The sequence below is a fragment of the Thunnus maccoyii genome, chromosome 8 (assembly GCF_910596095.1).
Source record: "Thunnus maccoyii chromosome 8, fThuMac1.1, whole genome shotgun sequence".
Classification (NCBI taxonomy): Eukaryota; Metazoa; Chordata; class Actinopteri; order Scombriformes; family Scombridae; genus Thunnus; species Thunnus maccoyii.
In genome coordinates this window covers 31,275,316-31,289,885 of record NC_056540.1, presented here as the reverse complement: position 1 = coordinate 31,289,885, position 14,570 = coordinate 31,275,316, and positions in this window count along the sequence as shown.

Genomic DNA, 14,570 nt, shown 5'->3' with positions numbered 1-14,570 from the left:
AAATCAGCTGTGAAGTTGTGACCCAGCTGCAGCTGAAATAAGGAAATTCATTCACCTCTTGACTGATCCAAACAGCTCTGACCCTCCGGCTCCAACCTGCCCGTCAGCTACAGTTTATCCAAAAATACCTGACGTTCATTTAGTCCGCTGTCACACAGCTGCTGCTCGGATAGAAACAGTCAGCGAGAGAAGGATGAAGACAGAAAGATGTGGAAAACTGTGAGATGACACAATTAACCTCTTCCACCCTGCTGACTCCGGCAGTCTGCTGTCTTTTTCCTCATGTAAACTATATGAGTGATGACGTTTCTTCTTACGACAGCCTTTCTTCTTCCCATCATGTCTGATGTTCACTTTGATTGCGCTGAGAGATCTTGACGTTTCCCACGACATTACGAAATTCTGCATGTTTTGAGTCAGTGACGATCATCCCCTGTGACATTTTTTGCAACTGAAAATGTAAAGTTTCTGTCCGCAGAGGAGACAACTGGAGTGTTGAGCCTTCAAGCATAAATTAAGCTTGAGGCTGTTTTCACACTGCAGTTCAAAGTTTCCCACTTGTGACCTTAATGGCCCTGACACACCAACACAGCAAGCCATCGGGCACCAACCTTTGCCTGCAGTTTTTGTGTGTCTGGCACGATTGGCTCAAATTGACTCTTATTAGCTGCAGTATGGTTGATTAAGCATTTTTAATCAGCTATGGATTCAACTTTTTTTTTTCCCTTTATTTTTCACCTCCATCTGTTCGTTTCTTCTTGGAGAAGTAAAAGTCAATGATCTGACGCCCCTGTGGCAAAGCACAGCAACACATAATGGTGGAAACTGCATCTTTTTAATCACATATTCTTAGTTTGCATTTTGAACATATTGAAAACTGGTATATTAGGGGTGTAACGATCCCCCAAATCCTCTGTTCAGACCTTAATTTTTGAGCCACGGTTTGGTTCACACCTCATATTTTTTTTGGTGGTGGTGGTTGGGTTGTTTAATTCTAGGTTTTAATCAACTACAATTTGGAATATCAATAACACTAAAGAACACTATATATGTAAGTAAGCAAGTAAAGTTTACAGAGCAAAGTCACAAAGTGTAGAGTAAAATTATTAAAAATGAGAAGGTATGAAGCTAGATTAACTTTATAAATTAACTTCACATAAATTAACTAAGAAAACATAAACGAATAAATAAATTTTGCTTAGAACCAGTCTACATATTAACTGCAAGTAAACAAAATCACTGTATTTCCTGTAATAGTGGTCGGGGCCTTTATTTTCCTCAAACACAGAGGGTAGCATGCCTTTAATAGAAGCAGGCTTACATTAGAGAGTGTTTATTTTTAATTCCCTCAAGTTGATAACTATATTTGCTCATATTTAAGTACTAAATTTTTGTTATTGCATTACTGGCAGGCTAAGTTAGCCCTCCGCTAATTTGAATGGGGATAAAATAGTTAATTATGTGGCTCTTCTAGACTTTCCGAATGTTATTGGACCAAATGGATCAAATTCTCATAGTGAAACGAGTCATTTTTGTGGGGTTGTGTGAGTTGTGTTACATTAGTAAATAAATAGGTGCTCAACAGGCTGCACCTGCAGCGGTGGCATCGGGTTTGGGGTGTGGGGGGGACTGCGACACAGGAGACGGAACAGCATCTTGTGGACGTTGATGTCACAGTTTTGGAAACAACACAATAACACAACATCAATATTTTTGCAGTCTGAAAAAGGTGTAGGCTGTAACTGCATCTTATTGTGCCAAACTTTAACTACAAAACCTATTTGACATCAAGAAGTAACATCAAATAACAACAAAAACTTTTTCTACTTTAGAAAAACTCTATTGATCTTCATTTTTTTGATATTCCATTTCCAATGTTGGGCAAGTTACTTGAAAAATATAATCAATTACTCACTACACATTACTGATTGAAAAAGTAATTACACTATTTACTAATTACTCAAAAATGTCATTACTTCTTACTTTACTTACGTTACGCAGCTCAACTCCATCAAAGGTGACTTAAAACACTCCAAAGCCTCCACATCACATCTACAATATTTAACACATGTAGAAATAGAAATCACAAAATGATAGCTTAAGAAACAGGTACATACTTACCATCAACAGCTACATTAGCTTAGCCCCGGTGATTACTGTCCTCAGCTGAAGAGCAGAATGTAGGTATGCAGATAAGATGACACAACCTGTAAATATGACAACTTATGAGTTACAGAAAGTTGCATTTATCCTATTTTGGTAGAGGTTCATCATCTACCCACACCTCCAATCCATGCTCATAAGCTAACGTGTCATGTAGCTAACCACCAAATATACAAATAGATCAACCATCCATCAAAGTGTTGGTAAAACAGCCAAAATGGAACGTTACAAGGATTAGTAACTGGAATGGGATTAATGAATTTCAAATTGTGATCCTCTTACACTACCCGTCACTGAAAACAATGATCATATTATTGTAATGATTTCCTAAGTAACGCACTGGCCAACACTGGTTACTATCCTTAGATTACCCTTAGTTTTATATCCTTTGTTTTATGTTCAAGTACATTTTTAACAGAGGACATGATGTAACACAATGCCATTGATCTGTCAATATTTGTCAGCGCTTGTTCATTGATGTCAGGGATCATGTGACCAGATAAATGTTAAAGACGGAGCAGAACTGACAGTGAACTGAGAGACTTTTCTTGAGTGTTTACATCTGTACTTCGATATCAGACATCAGTCGCATTGATGCGCAGATCATTTTTGACAGATGAACATTGTGTTATCTTTGCTTGAAATGACTGAACCGTGTGTGAGTGGGGGGTAAATTAAAACCAAGCACACCCTCATAGGTCCACTCTGTCAGGTCAGCCTGCGCTCATTGGTACGATGGTGATGTGTGACAGTTTCTGTGAGGTTTTGGAGATCAGCAGTGTTAGTCTTCAGAGTTTCTTTAACTCTGTTTCTTTTACACAGCAGGCTTTCATGTTCAGTTCTGATTTGCTGTTTGATTGATTGCTTTGGATGATTGTTCATATTTGTAACTAATTCCCAATACAAATATGAGCTGACAGCAGTGTGAGGAGTTGTGAGTAGTGTAAAGGCGTCAGTACGCTTCAGCCAAAGTGCTTGTCGACATCAAAACTGGAGGGGCAGCACGACTATTTCTGTAAGTTTCCAAAACCAACAATCCAACATTCACAGCCGTGTCTCATCAGTGATCAGCCAGATGTAACAAAGCAGGACAGGTTTGCACTTTTTGCTTAAGATCTCTTTATTCTCTTTCTTCACAGTACTACTTCTGTCACTTTCTGTATGTCCAAAGATGTGTTGTGTTGGTGAGTGAATCACAGGAAGAGTCAATATCAAGTGCATACACACACATGCACTTGATATTGACTCTAATACTGTGAACACAACAACTATGAATACCTTTAAGGAAAGATTGTCTGCCCTCACAATGACGACAGGCTTTGATTTATTTGTTTGTAACAGCTATAAACACGTCTGGCTTCAGATGTGGTCAGACAACATATTATATAAGTAGTTTGTTTATCCTTAATGGACCAGTGTGTAAGATCTACTGGCAGAAATGGAATATAATATTCATAAGTATGTTTTCATTAGTGTATAATCACCTGAGAATAAGAATAGTTATGTTTTTGTTACCTTAGAGTATATCTACAGATGGAAGGTCGTCTTCCACGGAGCCCGCCAAGTTGCAGCGCCATGTTTCTACAGTAGCCTAGAACAGATGAACCAAACACTGACTCTAGAGAGTCAGTGTTTGACTTTTGTGTTTCTTGTGACTTTCCCAGCCACTGTGGGTTCTCCTACACGCTTGAAAGAGAAGGGTTCAGGGGAGGGGTATTCAGTTGGTTGCAATCTGCAACCTCACTGCTAGATTCCACTAGATCCTACTAGGGTGTGCCCAAATACAAATACATTATTTGGCAAAGCACAAATAGTGGGTTTCATACAAATATTTTAAAAAGTTGTTTTTGGGAGGAAAAAAAAAACCCCATGTCAAATGCCAGTTTGCAGGTCGGTTGCATCGTTATCTCAGTCTGTCTCCTCTGCTCCACTGTTACATCTATCAGTCCCAACGGACTCTCCATAACCTGTTGTTCTCCTTTCCACAAAGTTAGGTTGTAAAAAATAAGCAATAAATGCAAAGCAAGAATCACCTTTGAAGTTCTTCTACATGTTACACAGTGTGCTGTCTCTGTGTTATGGGTGTATAAATAGGTAGACGTCTGTCTGCAATGAGTCGATGAGTAAAGTTTTAGCTCAGTCGTCTATGATCTGGGAGACTCCAGTTCAAGACCCGGTGTGGGGACGTCCTTCGTAAGGTAGTTTATTCATGAACACTTATTGTAACACTTTAATTTTCTAAAATTAAAAGTGTAATAAAAACAAAAGCAGGATTTTTAAGCCTCTTTCCACTTTTATTCAAATACAAATACAAATAATTTTGCTGCCTCAACAAATACAGATACAAATACAAATACTGGGATCTCTGCACTTCCCTAAATCCTACACACTTGTCCTTTAAGCGGTATGCTTGTAACAGAAAGAGAGCTACAAAAGGAATGTACACACACCGCTTCTCATAAAAGGTAAAGCAGTGGAAAAAGTCCAAAATGGTTCAAAAGTGGTTCACAATGTTGGGAGCTATTATTGTTATTTTCTTTTTGCTATTGTGGTTTGATTTTACTAGCACTTAAATTTTATCAACACTATGTGTTGGGAACTGCACTGTAATTTTGTTGTGTTGACCAATGACAGTAAAGCTGACTCAAATCAATTCAATTCAATTCAGTTTTATTTATATAGCGCCAAATCACAACAGAAGTTATCTCAGGACACTTTTCATATAGAGCAGGTCTAGACTGTACTTTTTATTTTACAGAGGCCCAACATTCATGAGCAGCACTTGGCGACAGCGGCAAGGAAATAATTCCCCTTTAACAGGAAGAAACCTCAAGCAGAACCGGACTCTAGGTGGGCGCCATCTGCCTCGACCGGTCGGGTTGAGAGAGAAAGAGGGAGGGAGAGAGAGGAGAGAGAGACACAGAGAAGCATAATAACAACAATAATAACAATAACAATGATAATAACAATAACAATGATAATAATGTTTCCACAAGAGAGGAGCCTGATAGCTGAAGGCTCTGACTCTAGGAACCACAATAACGGGGTAACAGGGTACTATGAGCTCTTTAAGATATGATGAGGCCTGACCATCTTAAATTCTGGCAATTCAATTCAACACAGACTAATCTTTTTAGGGGGGCTACATTCTTTTTTGATTGTTTCCAGCATCTTTTCTTTTTCATTTTGATTTGATTTTTGGTTTAGTAGAAAATAAAACAGGGATTCTTACATTTTTTTCCTCTGCTACTCATCTGAACCAAGTTAGAATTTCCTCTTTATCTTCATGACAATACTTCCTCTACTATCTTCATAATACGATTTGCATATAAGTTGCATGACTCAGAATTTGACTCTAGGAGTGTCTCACATGTCCATTGTGTGCGTGTGTGTGCTGTTCACAACTCACTAAGCTCACTCTTTCCTCTCCCTTTCTCTTGGGTTTAAGTCTGATCAAGGGCGCAGCATAAAATGCATCAAATGGACACAGTTGCAGCAAACAGGCGCCAACCTCATGCACCTGTCAGGGAATACAGGACACTCCTGAGACGGCGGGGTGGGGGTCCGAGGGTTCACGCGATATGATTCAGGGGCGATTTGAAACCTCCCAGAGCATCTGCTGAATCACAGCTCATATGTTCCCGTGCAACTGAAGAAAGAGAAGAGAGCGAGGCACTAACACTGCCGGGGTAAGAGGTTCGCTGTCCGCTGAGGTCATGCATGATAAAAACGTTTGCCAACAAATCCTGTGAGGCACCTTAGAAGACTGCGTCTGCCAAATGGCTTATGTAACTGCAAACCATTTATCTCTATACGGATAAAAAACTCCAACAGATTGGAGCTGTTGTTTGAGAAATATTTTTCAGAGGCCATGCTACTCAGATAATGTGAATCTCCATTTGAAATTCTTCATTTTGAATAAATAACTTGGATTTTCTCAATATAGAAACGCAGGAGTCTCCTGGATTATTTAAATAGGATATGTATCTGTAAATTTGATGGTCATCATCTTCATTTCTGAGAAATCATGTTTCTCACTGATTGAAAGAGGTATAGCCAAACAACTTCACATGTAAAAGTACACACAGACACACACACCAAAGCTATTATAAGCCTTCAAATCTTATTAATGAAGCAATAATTTCCAAAACGACCACCAGCACACTTTATTAGAGGGCCTGAATTTAAAGAATGAGACCGTAAACACTCGCTGAAAGAATGACTGACTTAGTGTTTCTTAAGAGGCACTTTAAGGTGCTTCTGCATTGTTTTCAGCCTCAAGCCGTGCTAGCTGTCGCTCCGTCTGAACGCAGCTGTAGTTTATATCGGTGGTTATTTTTCTCTGCCCAGTCAGGTGTAACGGAGCCAATTTATGCCTCTGAGAAATATCTGCAGATAACAAAAGAGAAAAGAAAAATGAAATGAAATACAAACTTTCTTTAAGTATGAAGTGATTATTTTCCTGTTAAGCTGTAAACAATGACTCCCTGACCGAAGCGTTAATAAAACAACGACATCCTAACCTCTCGCGCAGACAGTATATTCATTTCAAGGTTGATATAATCTTTGGATCAATATACTCTTAAGCCACATAAAAGCAACTGTGTCACAATGCACTCAGATAATGATCAGAGTTGATCTTCCTTTGTCCCGGGAGAGGGCACGTTTGTTTTTCTACTGTGTGTGTGTGTGTGTGTGTGTGTTTATACAGTATGTGATATGCATTTCTTATGCATTCATTCTTTTATTACATAGTTTGACTTAAAGTGAAATCTTAATTGTTGAATGGGTTTACACGACGTAAAATGTGCCAGGCTTAAAGGAAAAGAAGAGAAAATGTGTTTGTGTGTGTGTGTGTGTGTGTGTGTGCGTGCCTCTGTTTTGCTGTGTAATGTCTCCCCCTGCAGCTACACTGTCCTAATGCAGGACATTAGAGAGTCCATTTCAGAGTTGTGATTTGAGTGTGTGCTTGTGTGTATGTTCAGTCAATCATAAGCTACTTTTGGGGACAGATTGTCCAACTGAGGACAAAAGACGTGTCCCCAATTGAGGAAAAGCTGATTTTTGGGTCAGCGGTTATGGTTAGGGTTAGGGTAAGTCTCTAGGAAATGAATGTAAGTCTATGTAATGTCCCCAAAAGTGACCATGGTCTGATGTATGTGTGTGTGTGTGTGTTAAAGCTTTTTGGCTCTTTATATTCTTAAAAGGAGAATCTGAGTATGGAAACAGAACGAGATGCTCCATCTGTCCTTTAACAGCCACCATCAGAGTGTCCTTGAACTGTCCATTTGAACTGAGTCTAATACAGTGAAGCCTGTGATTGTATCAAACAGCTCACATGCATGTGAATGTACGTATGTATTTAACCCTTGCTGCGATACCGCTGACTGTATATAAAGATGGACATAGCAAGGTGTGATGTCACCTAGTGGTTTGCACTGGAGCCGGTTTGAAGCCCAGAGAAGCTAACGCTAGCTTACTGGGAACACTAAACACTAGATTGTGCTAACAAGGCAGGTATTGTAATCAAGCAACATAAAACTTACCAAAATACTGCGACAATAGTCTGACTCACTGAAGCCATCTAGTGACTGTCAATGGTATTGCACTTTAAGGTACTTCCACATTGACATCAGCCTCAAGCCGTAGTTGCTGCTTGTGCTGCACAGACAAATGCGTCATGCAGCAACAGAATGTGGCAAATCAGAAAAGAAGCTCAGGTTAAAACCTTTATGTGAAACATGTTTTGGTCCTCATCAGGCCCAAAGAAACACAAGGTGTGCTGAAGACACTAGAAATGTCATAAGAGGAGGAGAGACTGCACAGGCATCCGATGGGTATGTTAAAGGCCCTGATGATGGCCACAAGCTGCTGTGCCTTGGTCTCACGATAAAGTTCATTATACCACAAGTTGCACCAGTAGGTCTCATTCAGCCACAGAAATATGCAGTTCAGGAGTGTTTCTCCTGAGATTTGAACAATCTTCTCCTGAGATTGTTCAAAGTGGGATAAAGAGGTACACTTTTAGAAACTCTCTTCTCAAAGGAAATCATGGTGTTGAGCTTAGAAGAAGAAGAAGCTAAGGACGTAGTTGTGTCAAGAACAAAAAAGTCTTACATACTGTCTCACCTATTAGAAAGTGCTAGAAAGGGGTCTTAATTGATATTCGACTATCAGACAAGCACCTCCGTTGATCAGATCACTCACACTTTAATGCTGTGATCCAGGACAACTCTTCAGGCGACAGCATGTTAAAAGTCGCCCCGTCGTTGTGAGTTAGATCACACAGAAACATTGTTTTGTTTGGACTCATTTGGATCCTTTTTTTTTTTTTTTTGTGGCTCAAATTTTCTGCCTCTGGCCACTAGTTGCAATTTATGTTGTCCCAACTTTATTACCTCCTTCAGTCCTCTCCAGATGGCATTAGTATTGACAGGAGAGCTCAGGCAATTAGCATTATAATTTTAACTTCAGGACTGCAGGAGTTTTATGGAACAAACAACCCTCTCCACAAGAGGCTGGTAATTTGATTTTGCCTGTGGACAAACTGAAATGCATGCACATCTCTAATTTCAGTCTGTCATCTGGACAGTAAAATGATTCACTGGGGAGCAATGGGACAAACAGTCACTCTGTGCATGTGTGATATAGACGCAGCTCCTTTCCTCTCATTTCTCCTATTTTCTCCAATTGTTAGAAACGAAACCAAATTCTCTTCCCTGGTAATTTAATTATTTTGTGTTTTATAAATGTGTATATATGTTCATAAATTTTTGGGGGCTTTTTTTCACTGCACATTCTGCTAAAACCTACCCAATGTAATTTGTATCAACTCATTTGTGACATTTTTCTTATTTTGATTTGTTACCCCACAGTTAAGTTCAGCCATGCTAGCAGCTCTGCTGGACATGGGGCTGCTCTGAGCTAAATGCTAATGTTAGCATGCTAACATGCTCACAAGGCTTAAAAGAAGAAAAAAATGGACTTGTAGTTGTAGAGAAATGTAATTGTAGTGACATCTCCGTTGCAGAGAAAACAATGGTATGAAATATTCAGTTTCCTGTTATTGATTTTCATCGTCTCTGATAATAATTTATTTAATAGTCGAGCAGAATAACGAGGGATGAAGCTTCACAAACATACACAACATGAAGACATATGTAGCTGCACTGTGGTCGATATCCAGAAAATAGTTTTACGTAACGTCACATGAGTGTCTCATGTCTGATGTCTTCCTGGTGACACTGATGCTGTTTAGACCTTTCTCGGTTAAAAATAAAACGTTTAAAAGACCAGAAGGAGAGAGAGAGAGAGAGAAAAAAAGAAATTAGCTGAAAATAGGCTGCCTCGGCCTCTTTCTCACTAACAAAATGTCCTCATCGCCCATCTGCCAGAGGTGTTAAGGTGTTAATGTCCTGTCAGTCCTCAGAGGGGCAGGGTCACTCTGACTTTAAGCCAGGGGCACAAATGTGTGTGTGTGTGTGTGTGTGTTTATAGAAGTCACTGATTGTCAATGTATCTGTGTCCTCATTGTCCATTAATCATTATGTCCCTATCGTGTGGAAGAATCTGTTTTTCTCTATGAGCATACCTGTGTACGATATGTGCTGTAAGTGTGTGCATGTTTGTGTTTGTGTTAAGATTAGAATTAGCATTAAGAATATGTTGAAACACATAAATAATCAGATTTCTATTTTGGGATTCGAGTTGATATTATGAAAAAGTTTTGGACTAAAGGTGAGAGTTCGGGTTATAAAATGAATGTTATGGACCTCTCGATTATAGGAATTATATGCAGTTTGCGTGTGTGTATGTGTGTTTGCTCCCCCCCTCCTCCGTCCCCCCTCCGTCCACCCTCCGTCCCCCCTCCGTCCCTCCTCCACCTTGTCATGTCTTGTTCACTTTCCCGTCCTAACAGGAACTGACAGCAGCAGCACAACACAACAAAAATGCTGCAACACCAAATCTTGTTGCGGCACAACATCACATCTGAGAGCCCGATGAAGAAATGTGACTGCAGGCGAAAAAAGAACAGAGAGTGAAAATATTCTTTAAGAAATTCACAAAGAAGCCACTGCTGCGGAAATCTTTTTAATTCATTGGTCAGTGCAGGGCAATATAAGGCCTAATGCTGTTATAAGATGACAGAGTTAATGATGGGAAGAGACTTACTGTAGCTGTATTAGTAGCAGTAGTTATGTTTTGACATTTATTCTTTTTCTGTTGAGGTTTTTGATTTTCTTGTCTGACAAAAACAAAAAAAAATTGGAAAAGTGAAGTAAGATGATTGTTCACACATTTAAAAACTCTACAAATATAACAAACATCAAATTAATACACATGATTCTGCTTTATACATCTCAATCTCAGAGGGCTTCTTACAATGTGTACAGTATAAGACATCCTCCATCTTTCAACCCTTGATTCCAATAAGAAAACCTCCACAAAAATCAATTAATGCCTTAATTGATAAATTAAGGCAGGAAAATAGAACTTCTTGTTGTCTACCTGTGCTGCTTATTTAAATGCTGCTTGGTATTTTTTGGCCTGTAAATGACATTTCAGATCAGTATTTCTTGCTGGATGATGCATGTGTTGGTATGAAGCTGCAGGAATCAGATTCTTCACATTTACTGATTCTGATTCACTGCACAGGGACTCATGAGAGACACGTCATAAAAAAATGCCGGAAAATCCCAAAGACGCATTTTAAAATGTACATATTTAAGATTTTATTAATTTATTTTGCCAAGCACACTCTGTAAGAAGGCTTTCGGTTTTATATTTCTTCGTTGATGGACACACCATCATGTAACAGCAGATTGTGACTTTAACTGTAACAGTCTTTTTTGCCACTACGGGGCAAAGTGACTCGACAAAGAGCTGAAAACACACCTGCCATATCGTTGTCTTATAAAACAGCTATATTTCAGGTACTCCTGGTTCTGGAAGTAAGAATCCTGATCATTTTTCCCATAGACAACGTTATATGACTCACACTTTGAGCACCTCTGCAGCTTGGATCAACATGAAACTCTCTTGAACAACTATGTTAGAAAATATCTGGTTCTTTGATAAGAAAAAGTCAAAGATACAAGACTGTGTAAATAAAAATGTCAGGGTAGAATGACTCCAAGGTGCATTTCAGCAAGAAACAGCCAATCACAAAGCTACAAATTTGATCACATGTACTGCAGATGGTGGGCAGAAGCTTGAGAATTGTTGTGTTGTGAAAACTGATTTTAATGATCTACAGAGTGAATCAGTTCAGCTTTAATTTGTGGGACACTTTTAAGTGACTTCAGCAGCTATTTTTTAAAACTTGTTTTGAATTCATTACACTCTGATTCACACCTCTGATTGGCTTCTTCACCGTAGCGATGCCGGCCAAGGATCATGGGTATTGTAGTATTCTTAGCCATCTGCCAAAATGTGATTTATTAGAAACAAAGTTGAAATAACTGAAACTGGTTTTCATAATATAAACCTGTAGGATCATTACATTATCCAGGAGAGTCCTGAAGTTCTATGTTCAGTCATATTGAGGTGACTGTTTCAAGAACAAAATTAAATGGGAATATAAAATGGCGAAAGCACCACTGGAACCAGTGGAACCTCCCACTTTACAATTCCATGACTAACATGTTAGCAAAACGTTACATATTTACATCCAGCAGACACAAAGAAACTTTCATTTAGAGTCGTGTCAATGTTCATCTGATGAATGTCTAATATCTACTAACTGCAGTGCTTGATGATACACTGAAGATATGAATCCTGATCTTCCATAATAAAAATTTGGTATTGACAAATCTGTGGCATTTTTAATGACTGTTGTGAATATTGGACAACAAGATGTGAACACAACATCATCACCTTTTAAGCCGATATGTTGAACTTGTTAGTTGCTTATTTCCACAGTTTTGGAGCAACATTATTTTTCGTGTTTCTGTCCACCTGGTGAATGTAAGTCCAATATTCACTTTCTCTTTTAGTTCTGTTTTTGCTCTCTACCAACTCCTGAGGGAAATATCTGTCTCTTTAGCAGCTAAATGCTCCACTATGTTCACCAGCTAGTCTCTGACTGTCTGTTTGCTGTTGGGCAAGTAGTGTAGAGTGGGTTTATTGGAGCTTGTTTACTGAAAACTATGAGCTAAAAAGGTTAAAATGCTCTGCAGGGCTGCAGAAATCCTCTGCGGGTTCATCACGATAACTAAAACAAATTGAACATTACGCATTTAATCCAGTATAGAAAAATAATTCATAGAGCTTTAACCTTTACAGATAAAACCAAAAAGCCAGTTTTCTGTGTTGCTGTGCCTCGTTATTGATCTTATGTGAACACTTTGGCACCACATTGGTTTGTGAAAGTCTCCATACTGTATGTGATGTATCACTTACAGTAGTGTCACCATATAAAGCCTGCAGATAACTGCGGTATGTTTTCAGCTGTTATTTCACTGGTGATCACGGTTGAATGAGTACAAAGAAAACGTTAACAACCAACATTTCACGGCTTTTTGTTCCCCTCTTTTTTATTTCCCCAGGTGTCTCAGACCTGCAGCCTCCATCACAGCTTCTGCTTTATCACGCTGAGTTGGAACATCAAGGTCGCAAACCACATAAAGAAAAAGAGCAGAGTGACTCATAACTGAAGCATTTTTGACTTTTAAAGGTCAGCATTAGCTACCTTTAATCCTTGTTGAATACCAAGTACTGAGCTAACCTCTGCTCCTCATCTCTCCTGAGTGCCGTTCTCTCTCTCTCTCCCCAGTGACACCTCCGACTACTCGCTTTGATTTCATTCTTTAAAACATTTAGGATGTAAACTTTCACAAAGCGGAACAGAAAAAAGGTATTTGTTCTTTTGTTCTTGTTAATTCGGGCTGCTGCGTGACCTTGGAAATGTCAGTTTGGTCGTTCACTCTCGATGTATACCTAAACGCTGCCGCCGTGCCAGCTGCTGCCGACAGATTTGAGGAATGAAAGGCTGAGGCGTCGCAGGCAGACCTCCGCTTCGTTTATTGAGAGCAGATGGCGAGGACACGATAAGAATTTGTTATCCGCGGCTATTTCTGCCGCCGCTGCTGCTGCTGATGCGAGTGTTGTTACCGCTTTAATACCTACAATAGCTTAACAGCCACAAACATTAAAATCCTTGTTGGTATTTTGTTTGTTTGTTGTTCCAGGAAGCTGAAATCTGGTGTTGATAGAAGGAAGTTAAAGAACGCCCTTGGATGCAGCCGACCTGTAAGTTTTAGCAGAGAGGAAGTAAAGAGAGAAAGCTGTGTGATTTTAAACAATCAGTCTCTTGGGATTAACTGTAGAAAACAAGCAGGGACTAATTAGTTGTATGAAAGTCGGTATCATGTATTTACAACAGTTCTCTCAGTGCTCTCTGAGGAGGTGTGTGTGTGGGTGTGTGTGTGTGTGTGGGCTGCACCGCTATTATTATTCTTTTTACTACCTCATTATTATCTTGGGTTTTAACTTTGAGCACATAATAAAAATCTAGTGGAGCTAATGAACCATTTTGCGCAGCTATTTTTGTTACTTGTAGTTTATTTTAGTACATATTACATCCATTTTCATGCCGCTGAATATTGGTTCAACATATCACTAATGACAGTTTAGAGCCTAAAATATATCAGAATCACATCCTCAACTGCTCATCCCTGCTGAAACTTAATAAACTAAATGAAACTAAATTATATATTTTGTTGGAAAACAAATGAAATACTGTACAAGGCTCTCATTCAAGGGAAGGTGTGTCCAAACTTTTGACTTACTGTATGTTGTCACTCAATGTTTTACTTGTTACACGTTCAGTCTCAACATTTTTCTGACTTCCCAGATACACTGAATACAACCCTGTCTCTGTTCATACACGACTAAAATGCAACAGCAAACATGTTTTACTGAAACGGGCTGAATTACATTTCCTCACAATATAATGAGAAAATGTTGATAATTCACATATCTGGCAGTTTTGCAAAAATGTTGATATCTGAACATATGAGTGAAATGTTCAGAGACAACGTTCTTGTCTTTCCCACCAAAATATCAGATCTTGCAGTAAAATATTCGCTTGCAGAAACTACAGCAATATCAAACCTTTTATGGTGAAGATTAAGGAAAGATTATGAGCCGGGTCGACTCTTTCTCCTCGAAATTACATTCATGTATGACTAAATTACAACAGAAAGTATGTTTTGCTAGAAACGTAATGCTGGTTCTCCCAACTTAGTGAGAAAATGTTGTTAATTAACGTATTTGGCAAGTTGCAAAAATGTTGATACTGAACATATGAGTGAAATGTTCAGAATGTTTTATCCCCCACCAAAACATCTTGAAGGACAATATCAGCAAGTAGAAACTACAGCATTTTTAAACATTTTATGGTGATG